We start from the raw sequence: 15,015 nt of genomic DNA, 5'->3' as shown, positions 1-15,015 counted from the left end.
TGAGAATCCAGAGAAGGAACAGAAACCATGGAATAAAGCACCCAACCAACAGAGAAAAACCCAGAAATCAGCACATACACCTATAATAACCCCAATGCCAAGACGCCAGTGTAAAATGCAATCAGCCAGGACAGTGTATCTCTACAAGAGTCTACCTACCCTACCATAGCAGCCCCTGAATATCCATTTCAATGTAGCTGAAGCATAAGAAAAAGACCTTAAAACTAATCATATGAAGCTAATAGAGATCCTTGAAGAGAAAATGGATAAATCCCTTTAAAAATCCAGAAAAACGCAAACAATTGGAGGAAATAAATAAAATAGTTCAAGATCTGAAAATGGAAATATAGCAATAAAGAAAACACACATTGAAAGAATTCTGGAAATAAACAATTTAGGAATTCAAACAAGAACTACTAAGGTAGGCTTTACCAACAGAATATAAGAGATGGAAGAGGAAATCTCAGGTGATGAAGATATGATAGAAGAAATGGATATACTGTCAAAGAAAATGTTAAATCTAAAAAAATTCTTGACACAAAATATCCAGGAAATCTGGGACACTATGAAAAGACTAAACCTGAGAATAATAGGTATAGAGGAAAGAGAAGAATCCCAGCTTAAAAGCTCAGAAAGTGTTTTCAATAAATCATAGAAAAATTTTTTTCCTATCCTAAAGGAGATGCTTACAGGAAGCAAACAGAAAAGAAAAAAACCTTGCCACATAGTAATCAAAACACTAAACACAGAACAAATTAAACACTGCAAGAGGAAAAGACCAATTAACATATAAGGATCTATTAGAATAATACCTGAGTTCTCAATGGAGACTCGGAAAGCCAGAAGGGCCTGTGCAGATGACCCCCAGACTCTACGAGACCACAGATGCCAGCCCAGACTACTATACCCATAAAAAATTTTGATCACCATAGATGGAGAAAATAAGATATTACATACTAAAGTCAAAATTAAACAGTATTTATCTATAAGTTCAGTCTTACAAAAGGTTCCAGAAGGAAAACTCCAACCCAAGGATCTTAACTACATACATGAAAAGACAGGGAATAAATAATCTCATACTAGCAAAATCAAAAGAAGGTGACCATGTGCATGGGCATGCATGTGTGCGTGTACATGCACGCACACACACATACACATATGCACACACACACTATCATCACCACCACCAACAACAATAACAACATAATAACAGGAATCAATAATCATTCGTCATTGATATCTCTCAGTATCAATGGTCTCAATTCTCCAATAAAAAGACAAGTAGATGGATGTGAACACAGGGTCCATCCTTCTGTTGCATCCAAGAAACACACCTCAACATCAAGGATAGACACTAACTCAGGTTAAAGGGTTTCAAGTAGACCTAAGAAACAAGCCGGTATAGCCATTTTAATATCTGACAAAATAGACTTCAAACCAAAACTAACCAAAAGACATAAGAAAGGACACCAAATACTCATGAAAGGAAAAATTCACCAAGATGACATTTCAATTCTGTTTTTTGTTTGTTTGTTTTTGCAAGACAAGGTTTCTCTGTATTTTCTGGCTGTCCCAGAAGTCACTCTGTAGACCACCTCTAACTCAAAGAGGTTCACCTGCCTCTGTCTTCCTAATCCTGGGATTAAAGGCATTCGAGTAGCAACACTTCAGTTCTTAACATCTATATCCCAAACAGAAGGGCACCTAAGTTTATAAAGAATACACCACTACAGCTTAAATCACACACTGATAGTGGGAGGCTTCAATACCTAATTCTTACCAAGGTACAGGTCATCCGGACAAAAACTAAACAGAGAAATACTGGTGCTAACAAACATTATAAATCAAATGGAACTAACAGATATTTACAGAACATTTCATTCAACACTAGGAAATTTACTAACTCACAGAACTGTCTTTAAAATTGAATCTGTACTTGAACACAAAGCAAGCCCCAACACACACAAGAAAACTGAGATAACTCCCTGCATCCTACCAGACCACTAAAGATTAAAGATGGGTATCAATAACAGCAGAAACAATAGAAAGCTGGCAAACTCATGGAACCTGAAAAACTCTCTACTAAATGAAAATTGAGCCAAGACAAAAATAAAGAAATTAAAGACTATCTAAATGTTAATGAAATTGAATCCACAGCATACCCAAACTTGTAGGACACAGTGAAAGCAGTGCTAAGAGAAAAGTTTTTAGCATTAAGTGCCTCCATAAAAAGATTAGAAAAATCTCACACTGGCAATTTAATAACATACCTGAAAGCTCTAGAAAAAGAACTAATCACATTGAAGAGGAATAGATGGCAAGATGTAATCAAACTCAGGGCTGAAATCAGTAACAAAAGAAACAAGGTGCATGGTACAAAGAATCAGGAAAAACAGAGAGCTGGTTTTTCAAGAAAATCAGCAAGATAGACAAACCCTTATCCAAACTAACTAAAAGGTAGAGAATCCAATTAACAAATCAGAAACAAAAGTGAGACTTAAAAACAGACACAGAGGAAATCCAGAGAATCATAAGGACACATTTTAAAAGCCTGTGTTCTGCCAAATTGGAATATCTAAAGCAAACAGTTAATTTTCTCAATAGGTACCACTTATCAAAATTTGGTTAAGTTCAGACACAATTTAAATAAACCTACAACCCCTAGTGAAATAGAAGTAGTCATTAAAAGTCTCCCATCCAAAAAAGCCCATGGCCAGATGGTTTTAGTACTGAATTCTTCCAGATAGTCCAAGAAGAGCTAACACCAATGCTCTTCAAATTATTCCACAAAATAGAAACAGAAGAAATGTTCCTCAATGCATTTTATGAGTCTTGATACCGAAGCCACATAAAGACTTTACTCGAAAGAGAATTATAAACCAATTTCTCTTAGGAACATAGATGCATAAATACTCATTAAAATACTTGCAAACCAAATCCAAGAACACATCAAAAAGATCATTCACCATGATCAAGTAGGCTTCATCCTAGAGATGCAGTGATGGTTTAATAAACCGAAATCAGTAAACATAATCCACCATATAAACAAACTGAAAAAAAAAGACACAAAACGGCTTCTGACAAAATCCAACTTCCTGATGAAAGTCCAAGTGGATCAAACACCTCCACATAAAAACAGTTATACTGAACCCTGAACCTGGTAGAAGAGAAAGTGGGGGACAGCCTTGAGCACATTGGTACAGGAGATGATTTTCTGCACAGAACACTGAAAGTGCAGGCACTAAAATCAATAATTAATAAATGGGACCTCAACAAAACTGAAAAGCTTCTGTAAATCAAAGGACACCATCTATCGGTCAAAGTGGCAGCCAGGTGGTAGTGGTGCACATCTTTAATCCTGGTACTTGGGAGGCAGAGGCAAGCAGATCTCTGAGTTTGAGGCTAGCCTGGTCTACAGAGTGAGTTCCAGGAAAGCCAAAGCTACACAGGGAAACCAAGTCTTGAAAAATAAAACAAAATAAAGCAAACAAACATACAAAATAATCAACCAACAAACAAATAATTCAAATAAAAAATAGGGAAGAGATCTAAACAGAGAATTTTCAATAGAGGAATCTCAAATGGTTGAGAAACTCTTAAAGACATGTTCAACATCCTTAGCCATCAGGGAAATGCAAATCAAAACAACCCTGAGATTTCATCTTACACCCATCAGAATGGCCAAGATCAATAACACACGTGAGAGCTCATGCTGGAGAGGCTGTGGAGCAAGAACACTCCTCCATTTCTGGTGGGACTGTAAACTTGAACATCCACTGTAGGAATCAACATGGTGGTTCCTCAGAAAGTTAGGAATCCAGCTACCTCAAGACCCAGGTGTACCGCTTCTGGGCATCTACCCAAAGGATGCTCCATTCTACCACAAAGACAGGTCCTCCATTCTACCACAAAGACAGGTCCATGTTCATTGCAGCTTTCCCTAAAAACCAATTTAAAAGATGTAATGCACTTACACAATGGAGTAAATTTCCTTAGAAGATGTAGTACATTTACACAATGGAGTATTAATCACCTGTTAAATGAAATGACACTGTGAATTTTGCAAAAAAAAAAAAAAAAAAAATAGAAAGAACTAGAAAAAAATCATCTTGAGTTAGATAAGCTAGACCCCAAAAGATAAATTCAGTATGTATTCACTTATAAGGGGATATTATCCATTTAGTAAATGACAACAAAGTTATAATCTATAGACCCAGAGAAGTTAAGAGAAGGGGTCTAAGGGGAAATGCATGGATCTCCCTGGGATGGAAAATAGAATAAACTTTATGGTTGGACTTGGGAAGGGTTGGGACAGGAGTGTGGGGAACCAGGTTTGGGGGGATGAGGTACAGAGAGATTTGGGGAGAGATGGCTGGAATTGGGGAAGGCATTTTTGGGGATAGTGTGCAAACCTAGTGCAGAGGAAACTTCCTGGAATTTATGAAGGTGATCCTAATGAGGACTCCTAGTAATGGGGGATATGGAATCTCAACTGGCCATCTCTTGTAGCCAAGCAAGGCTTCCAGCGGCAGATCTGGTCACATTCAATTGGGTTGTTGGCCAAGAAGGTCCCATGAAAATCCCCAAACAATCTAGGCTCTTGCTAAGACCAAAGGTAGCTTTCTGCAAATTGGCAATGGGACCCTAATTGCCAAAGTCAACACCCACACAGCTCAACAAACATGGAAAAGGAGCCCTCAGCCCTATGTTCTACATAGTCTCTTGGGTATGAGGAGGTACTCTGCAGGCTATCAAAAGAGAAAAGTAACCCACCCACAAAAACTTTGACCTACAAGTTGCAAAATATACCAGGGCAAGGGTGGTACAAAATGTGTGGGAGTAGCCAACCACTGTCTGATTTTATCTGTGGTCCATCCACTCGAAGGAGCCAACACCCTACACCTTAGTCACCCTGCCTTGGTGACTAAGAACCAGAGTCTAGATAGTGCAGAGATTTAGGGCAAAACTAAAACTACTGGTCTAAAAACAATCAATAAAATGATTCAATTCCAAATGATATCCTTTCATACTTGTAGATTGGTACCTTATGCAGTCGTCATCAGAAAGGCTTCCTCTGGCAGCCGATGGGGGAGGGGGGGCAGAGGCAGAGACCTGTAGCCAGACATTATGTAGAAAGAGAGTTTAAATTGGAGATCTCCATCAAATCCCTCCACCCAGAGCTTAGAAACTGCTGTGCTGGGCTAACATGTAAAGAGTCTAAGAGCCAGAACACCAGGGGGCCCTTTGAATCAACTAAGCAAGGTGCATATGAGCTTGCAGAGACTCAAGCAGCAAGCACAGGCTTCGCACTGGTCCGCACCAGGTCCTAGGTACATGTGTTATGGCTATTAGCTTAGTACTTAAATGGGACCACTGACCATGAGAATGCGTGGGGCCCTAGCTCTTTTGCTTGCTCTTGGGACTCTTTTTCCTCCTATTGGGTTGCCATGTCCAACTTCAAAATGATAGGTTTTGCTTCATCTTATTAAATTTTATTTCATTATATTTGGTTGTTCTCTCTTAGAAGCCTGTTCTTTTCTAATGAGAGACAGAAAGGTTCTGGAGGGAAGGGAAGGGAAGAGGAACTCTCTGTGTGTGTGTGTGTGTGCGTGCGTGTGTGTGTGTGTGTGTGTGTGTGTGTGTGTGTGTATTACATTATAAAAAGAACCTATTTTTAGTAAAAGAAAAAAATAAGAAAGAATAATGTCTTTAAATACTTCGGGGTCAATCACAGACACAAACTCTCTTTATATACAAAAGCGAAAGAACATTTGCATTTTTTAAAATAAATAACCATTCCAAATTTTATAATTAGCTAAAATAATGACCAGGCAATTTGGCTTGTGTGTGCATTACTAGAGACCTGTTGAGTAGGGCTAGAGAGATGGCTCAGTTGTTAAGCATACCTATTGTTCTTGCAGAAAACCCGGGTTCAGTCCTCAGCGCCCACATCATGTGGTTCATAACTGCCTGTACCTTCAGTCCCAGGAGATCCAACAATCTGGTTCTATAGACAGTCGCATACATAAACTCACACAAGCACACAAATATATACAGAAAATAGGACCAATGAATCGTAAGTTATAAACTCACTTTGTGACTGGGCATGGAAAGTCAGCCCAGTCACAAGGCAGTTTCTAAAGTACACAGACCAAGGTGTAGAGTGGACAATGGGCTCCCACCTTTGATTGTAATTATTCATTGTTTTAAATATTTGTGTGCTATATTTTGAGACTATGTTTTAGGTGCATAAATATTCCAGCTGATTAGTTTTGTTATTGATATCTTTAAGCACATTTTGAAGCAATTCTGCTACTCATTATAATTATAATGTATCTCACAAGTGAATTTGGCCTTGTAGGATGAAAAGAAATGCACATCCCCTTTATACGGAAGACTTTCCTAATAGTCTTTAATTCTTTTTGTTTTAATATCTCTTTGTTATTTTTATTGCTGAGAGTTCTTATATCTTCTTTTGTTTGGATATTTTATATGGATTATGTATAATTGTCTTGGAAAAGTAGAGACTTTGTTTAACATATTTTAAAATGTTTTACTCTTTAAATCTTTATTTCTTTAAATATAACCACTGTCACATAAAATATTGGCATTTGACTATTTATATTTGAAACAAATGCTATGTTTAGCAAAACCACATATTAAATACAAGTATGAATGCCGACCCATTCTACTAATTCTAACAAGAACTAATTCTGTCACTGAGAGTTTACCACACTGTACAAATTTTGGACTGAGAACCTCAGGATGTCTCTGTGATGGGGTCTCCAGGACCAGAGAGGTATCAGGGGACACCTGGAGCCTGCACTCCAGGCTGTATGATTCTTGAAGCTGATGATTTATACCACAGAACTGAGATGGTTAGAAATCTAAATGGTTAATCTTGGATGTCAACTTGATAGGATTCTGAATATACATGGAAACGAATGTCTAGGCATAAATTATATTAACTGAGTTGGGAAGACTCATCCTGAGTGCTGAGAGCATCATGCTATGGACTGGGAGCACCATGCCATGAGCCGGGAGCACCACGTCATGGACAGGGAGCACCATACTATGGGCTGGGGTCCCAGGATGAATAAAAAGGAAAAAGCCAGCAGAGTACAAGTGTCCATTCCCTCAGTTTCCTTGCTGTATGTGTACTATGGCCAGCCACCTCCTGCTCCTGTTGCCATACCATTCCTGACATGTTGGATTCCATCCCTTGCAGCTTCAAACCCAAATAACCACTTTCTCTATTAAACTGCATTAGTCAGGTATTTTGTCATGGCAATGAGAAAAGTGACCAATACAGAAACCATATAAGGAACCAACTTGCTCCTCTTCCAAGGTGACCTTCTGGAGCTCCTCCCAGGAGATCTTAGTAGTCAACATAGGTGGTCTGGACATAAGCCATTTACATTCCCTTACAGTGAGAACCAAGCTTTGATATGCAGCCAAGGAATAAGAAAACTCATTGTAACTTTATCTTTGAAAAATAGAGTAAACTTATGACAGCAAGTGTACTTAACATGTATTAAGATGTAATTTATGATGGCAATTATTTGCCAATTCTTATAATAGAAAAGGAACAAATTGAATATCATTTGGATGGCTTCAATATTGAATATTCTTAACAAAATAGTAGGACAAAGTTTTGGATGTTATTTATGCAGTTTTATGCCACAAATCTAAAGAACAAATTTCTTAGAAAGAAAAAAAATTAAACTAAAAAGAAAAGTCCTTGTCTCTTTTACTTAAAAAGAAAATATTTGAATGTTTATCCATCGGTCAAATGCTCAATCCTCTGACCTTACAAACACCTTCTTTCCTCATTTCTCTTTCACTTTTAGCTGGAGAAACTTCCACTTTAGACAATAGTTCTAATGTGACCTGGAAAATTCCTCAGCATCCCTTGATCTGATTATGAAATCCATCTTCCTTGACAAGATGTGTCTTTAAAACTGACTCATATTGCCAGACTATTATGTTACACCACCTTTTGGTGATGGCCAACTGGACCAGCCTTGGTCTTCTGCAGAAAATAGATGGCAAACTCAGTCTGCCTAAGTGAGAAGTGTTTTAATAAATGACCCCCAAAATAGTGGTTGGGTGGGTTAGGGGAAACTGAGGAGATGCTAACAGATATATGGGTTAGAAATACCAAGAACACATTACTGGCAACTTCTTATTTCCCAACCTTGACCTGTGTCCCAGAAATCCGAAGGAGCCCTGACTTTGATCTCGTGCTGCAGTTTATGTGCCGTGACTCGGCTGATAGTGAGCTGGTGTCTCTCTGCCCCTGTCTTCTAGTCTCCTGATCATGACTTCCACTGGCTCAAACCAGGAAGAATGCAGAAAACAATGGAGCCTTCCATTACATTTATAAGTAGGAGTTTCCAAAACACAAGCAGGGTGAACAGGGGATCCTGAATCTTCAGGGGCAAGCAAAAAGTATCTAAGACTATGTTGACCTGCTGCTCAAAGGTGACAGTGTTAAATAGAGACAAAGTGTGGACGGAGACACATGTATTCATTACGCACCCTCTGGTTTGCTAACTCAACGCTTCTATAACGAGCCTGATCAGGATGACAGCTTGAGGGCTAACATGCCTACCTACCATTTTCCCACTGGAGGAATGCAGAAAAAAATTTCTTCAAAGATAGAATAAAGAATAACCAAATTTCTGTGTCTTTGCCTGGGTCACATGAGCCAGGATTCTAAATTGGCTGGTGACAACAGGCACCTCCCACCACTAGATGATACCTTTTTGGCAATTTCAATTTGAGATTATAGTGGAATGCTGAAGCCTTAGCTTCACTGCCGGCTTCAAGGCATTACCTACACATGAGTCTAATGTGCAAAATGAAACCAGCAGAAAGAAATTAAGTCGGAAGACACTCTGTGTTGGTCACACGTTCAACAGCATAAGAAAAAGGTAACTTCCGATTCTTTAAATATTATTTGGTGTGTGTCAGGCATGTGTACCATGGCATGTGTGGAGAGGTCAGAGGGCATGTTTTTCTGAGTAGGCTATTTCCTTTTATTGAGGCAGAGTCTCATTTATTTTTGCAGTTTGTCTACAGTGCACTGGGGGCTTAAGCTGTAGGGTGATTCTTCTATCTTTAAGTCCCGCTCACCATAGGACAGCTGGGATGGCACATTGAGTCACTGCATCTGGTTCTTTACCTGGGTTCCAGGAATTGAACTGAGGTCCTCAGGCTTTTGTAATAAGCATTTTTACCTGCTGAGCTGCCTCCCTAGCTCAATTTCTTATATATACATATATATTTGTATTATATATATATATAATTTATATAATATATATAATATACATATGCACACATATACACACATATATATACATGTATGTATGTATGTATGTATGTATGTATGTATGTATGTATATTTTAAGTCCATCAGCAGCTCAGAAATAAATGTCACCCAGGACAGTGCATCCAACCCCTTTGGATCTACATATTCAGGATAATTTCCACATTTTCAACCTCTGGCTGGCTAGAATCAGGCAAATGCAAGGGTTAAAGGTTAGTCCCTGAAGGCACACCCTCCTCTGTGACTCACAGAAATGATTCATCTCTTCACAAGCTGCAGAGCATTAGTGTTCTCTCCAGCAGGAGACTCAGCGGTGGGATCTTTATCATTTAACACCCCTCATCAGGAAGCTGTTTCTGAACATGGCACACGGTTCCAAGCCCTGATAAACTCCCATTTTTCCCTTCTAGGCTCCCATTGTGTTTCTGGTTGCTGTCTGGGACCTGGGGTCTGCCACATCCCCACTGATCTCTGCTGAAAGTCTATGCTGCCTTTGGGTTTCCCCAGACACATGCTAGACAAGGCTCTATGGCAAAGTCCTTCCTTGGGAAGTGAAGGAAGAGTAGAAAATAGCAGAGAAGACTGGAAAGGAAGAGCAGCCAGAGAGGGTGGGGTCACATCATGGTCACCACCAAGAGCTTAACTTGTTGGGAATCGAGCTGGACCCAGCGTGACACACACAACTTGGGACTCTAGGATAAAATATCCCACACCCACTCCTTGCGGTTAGAGGCTGCTTGCTCTAGGGAATAAATGGGACCTGAGGTCCAGAGAAAACTCTGGCAAAGCTCTGGTAGTAACCTGGAAAGTCAAGCCGGTATGACCTCAGGCAGCCCCTTAGGGCTGAGAGATGAGGCCTAGCACTGACAACGTCCAGTACTTGGGAGGAGGATTATATTTTTGTCTCATATGTAACACCAAATTCAGAATCCGTAAAAGGAAATTATCGCCAAATTCTGTATCATCAATATTGAATAGTTTTGCCTTTTCACAATGTGCTTTTCTTCAGATTTATTTATTTATTTATTTATTTATTTATTTATTTTACTTTTTGTGTATAGGTGTTTTGCCGCCATGTATGTCTGTGCACCACATGTATGTAGTGCCTAGAGAGGCCAGAAAGAGGGTGTCAGATTCTCTGAAGCTGGAATTACAGTCATGTAGGTGTTTGAACCCAGGTCCTCTAGAAGGGCAGCCAGTGCTCTTACCTACTGAGCTACCTCTGCAGCCCCTTTAACTTTCTTTTTCTTTTTCTTTTTCTTCCCTTCTCTTCTCTTCTCTTCTCTTCTCTTCTCTTCTCTTCTCTTCTCTTCTCTTCTCTCTCTCTCTCTCTCTCTCTCTCTCTTTCTTTTTTCTTGATTTTGGTTTTTAGATTTTGTTTTTTTGAGACAAGGTTTCTCTGTGTAGCCCTGGTTATCCTGGAACTTGTTCTGTAGACCAGGATGACATTGAAATCAGAGCTCTGCCTGCCTCTGCCTCCTGAGTACTGGGATTAAGGGAATGCACCACTGGGCCTGGCCTCATAATATACTTTTAAGAGGATGAAAAATAAACCACAGGGCAAGGGAAGATATTTGAAAGCCTCTCACCTAAGTACCAGAGCCTTAATATACAAAGAAGCTTTAAAACGTAATAATAAGAAAACAAGCAATTCAATAAAAAAAAAAAAAATGAGCTGAAATGAGCAAAACTTTGAGCTGAAATTTCAAAAACATATATAGATCTCAAACATATACTCAAAGGATACATAACATAGCAATTTAATGAATGTGAGTTCAAGTCATGATGAAATAGCCCTATACATAGATTAGCGCATCTAAGTTTAAAACTTCTCAGCACAGCAAGTGTCATACAGGATGTGAGGCGTGGCTGTCCTTACGCACTGTTGGCGGGAATGCGAAATGGCACAACTATTTTGAAAACCAGCTTGGCAGATTCTTCAAAAGTTAAACATATACATACCATATGGCCCAACCATTCTACTACTAGATAAACAAGAAGAGAAATGAAAGCATATGTCCACAGCAATATTTATAGCAATTTTGTTTGTAATAGCTCCAAATTGGGAACAACCTGATTGCACATCCATAGGTGATTGATTAAATATGTATGGGTAGATGATTCAGCTTTAAAAAATGAATTATCGATACACAGCACGTCACACAAAGATGAAGCCCAGTTACTCTGAGCAAAGGAAGGCAGACAACATAGAGAACAGACTGTGCAATTTCACTTCTACTAAATTTGGAGAAATGCAGATAATTGAAGGTCACGTGCAGACAAGGGACAGAGCTGGGGGGAGGGTCAGGAAAACTGAATGGAGGAGAGAGAATCTTAGATATGATAGATGTATCCCATGATCTTGACCATGGTGTTTGGTGACAGGGTCATGACTGAAAATGTGTTCAGATTTACCAACTCATTTGCTTTAAGGATGAGTAGATTCTCATTGATTGTTTATCTCAATAACCCATTTTCAAACTTAAGTACTAAAGCTTTTCTATGAAAACATGGTGGCTTGAGAAAGAGTTACAACGTGAAAGAATAATACTAATTTTACACACATTCCTCTAGAGAAGAGAAAACAAACACATTTGTCCCACCTCTGATCTTTGGGAGCAAAACTAGAAGAAATTCTCTATGCTGCAGAATTCTAAAGAAAATATTAGCAAATCCCATCTTGTAATTTGTACAAGATATAAAATGCCACAAGACAGTTGAGTTTATCCAGTGAAACAACATTAGCTTTACATGTGATCATTCCATGCAATCCATCATGTTGTCAGAGGAGATATGAAGAGGCAATTATTAGGACAGGCTTATAAAATGTATCCAACCATTGTCAGGACCTATTTATTCACTTTAAAACAACAACTACCGAGCAGAAATAAAAAGAAAACTTTCTTAGTATGATGGAGTATTTACAGAATTTCCATGACAAACATGCCACTTAGTGGATAGATATTGGAAGCATTTTTTTTAATATAATCTGAAGTGAAATAAGGCTGCCTATTACAACTATATCTATCCAATATCATACTATATATAATATGACTGGTTTTAAAATGTTAGAAAAAAGCAAGCATGGAAAAAAACTAATTAAAATGTTATCTCCATAGCAATCTGCTTACTTATGAAGGAAAGACAAGAGTCTACAAACATAGAAAATATGAAGAGAAAATACGATTCTGTAAATGAAGACTTAATAGTGACTTTAGCAAACATAATGCAAAGTCAACATTCAGTAATCAGATCTCTATCTCTGTGCAACCAACAATCACAAAATACAAATTTAACCAGGTGCTATTTAGATTAAAAATCTAGTAGCTGCAAGGATGGATCAGCAGTTAAGGGTGCTTGCTGCTTTGCTGGAGGATCCAAGTTCAGTTCCCAGGACCAACATCAGGCAATTCACAAACATCTGTAACCCAAGTCCAGGGGCTGTAACACCTGTTTATTGTCTCTGGGAAACTGCACTCGTGTGCACTCATACACATACATACACACATGCATACACATATGCACACATGTGCACATACATGTACATACATGTACATGCCTGTGCACACGCGTGCATACACATTTACACATGAACACCTACATGCATACACACATGCACACATGTGCATATGTACACATACATACACACATGTACATACATGCACATATATACACATGTGCATACACACACAAGAACACACATGCACACACACTTGTGCAATGCACACAATGTACCACACATGTGCACATATTCACATATATACACATTTACATACACATACATGAACACACACATGCATACACATATGCACATACATGCATGCACAAACACATGTGCACACACATATAAACAGACACATTCATAATTCTCCTGCATTGAAAATTAAAGACAGTTTACAGAGAAATTAAGGAAAGCCTAAATGAATGGAGCTTATACAACGTTAATATTTTAACTACAAAAATCTCATTCTTCTCAAATTCATTGATCTAATGAATTTATATATAAACCATAAGTCTAAGATACTTCAAGAGAATCCTGGAAAGTAAGAAAGCTGAAGTTCATATTCAGTCATAAATAAACTTTCATGAAACACAACAGACCCTAGAAGCAGACCTGAACATACACTGGCATGGCTTCTTATGACAGAAGCCATCCCATGGTTTGGTGGGAAAATGAGATGTTCCCAGAGAACACCAGACCAACTGACTGTCCATAAAGGGCAGACCCTTGACATGAGAAACCAATGTCAATGAATTGTAGACATAAATTTAAGGGGCAACAAATGAAACACCTGGGAGAAAACATTTGAGAACATTCTTTTGACACAGTTAAGTAAAGATTTTTTTTGAACTGAGTATATTGTTGACTAGAAAGGAGAGCTGACAAATTATATCATGTTAAATGAGTCATTTCTGCTCATTGACGAACACCATGAGGAAGTTAAGGCATAAATGACTGAGGTGGGAATTGAACACGGGACAAATGTTGCTTAGCATTCATGAGACACCCGGCCAGATGACCACTCTGCCCCACAAAAGGGCAAGCACAAGAATGGCTGGGTAGAACAGGGTGCTTGTAATCCTGATCTACCAAAGGATTCAAAAAAGAAACAACAGTAGAAAAATAGACGCAGACAAACCTTGAGCAAACCCCGTGAGAGCCTTTGTCAAAAAAGGGAATGCACCAGAGTGCAATTTTCATATGGGAAAGTATTCAACAAGGTGGGCATTGAATGAACACAAATTTAGACCACGGGAGATACTGCTATCCATCCTTCAAGTACTTAAAATGTAGTAGATAGCAGATGTTGGCAAGGATGTGAAGGAGCCAGACCTGCAGTGAATGCTGACAGCATGTCTATCGGGCTGTTTGACAGTAAATACTAATGCTAATCTGCATGTCGGATACCTGCATAGCCTGTTATCCACCTGTTATCCACCCTTGAGCATATTCCTAGCAGGAACAGGTGCACACAGTTACCAAAACTCATGAATGGTGTACCAGAAATGAAGCAAAACATCCCTTAGCTCTAGAGTCGATGGATGAGCCAATATTCCAGTCATAGCAATGTGTCGGAATGCTGCATAAGCTATTCTCCCACAAGCTAAGTAGAAAACACTTGAGGTTTTGCAGGCCACATGTTGTTTCTTTCGCATGAACCTGTTTTTATAAGCTTTTGTGAACGCAGAAGCCATTCTTTGCTGGTGAGTGATTTCAAAGATAATAACGAAGAAGCAACAGGCCATGGTGGGCTCTAGCCTTCTCATCTCTGTCCTAGACCAGTAGCACGAATACATCGCTGTGACAGATCATACACAGGAATTAATAACAGATTTTTTTTCATGAGAAAAGCCTTTCACAAAAGGACACACAACAAGTGTTGTAGTACTGGCCTGTAATCCTAACACTTGGAAGACTGAGACAGAAGGATCCTATGTTTAACATCAGCCTGGGCGACATATACTGTGCAACACTGTCTCCAGAAATTGTAAGTTTAGGTAAATCTCATGATGATAGGATTCTTGAAAAGTCACCTTTGCAATCCTGTAGAGATGAAAGAAAGGACTTCTGAGGGATCAGTTCTCTCTCTCTCTCTCTCTCTCTCTCTCTCTCTCTCTCACACACACACACACACACACACACACACACACACACACTCAGACACACAGAGACACACTCAGAC

Source organism: Arvicanthis niloticus, chromosome 17, assembly GCF_011762505.2.
Source record: "Arvicanthis niloticus isolate mArvNil1 chromosome 17, mArvNil1.pat.X, whole genome shotgun sequence".
In the NCBI taxonomy this organism is placed as follows: Eukaryota; Metazoa; Chordata; class Mammalia; order Rodentia; family Muridae; genus Arvicanthis; species Arvicanthis niloticus.
Note: the sequence above shows the minus strand (reverse complement) of the source record.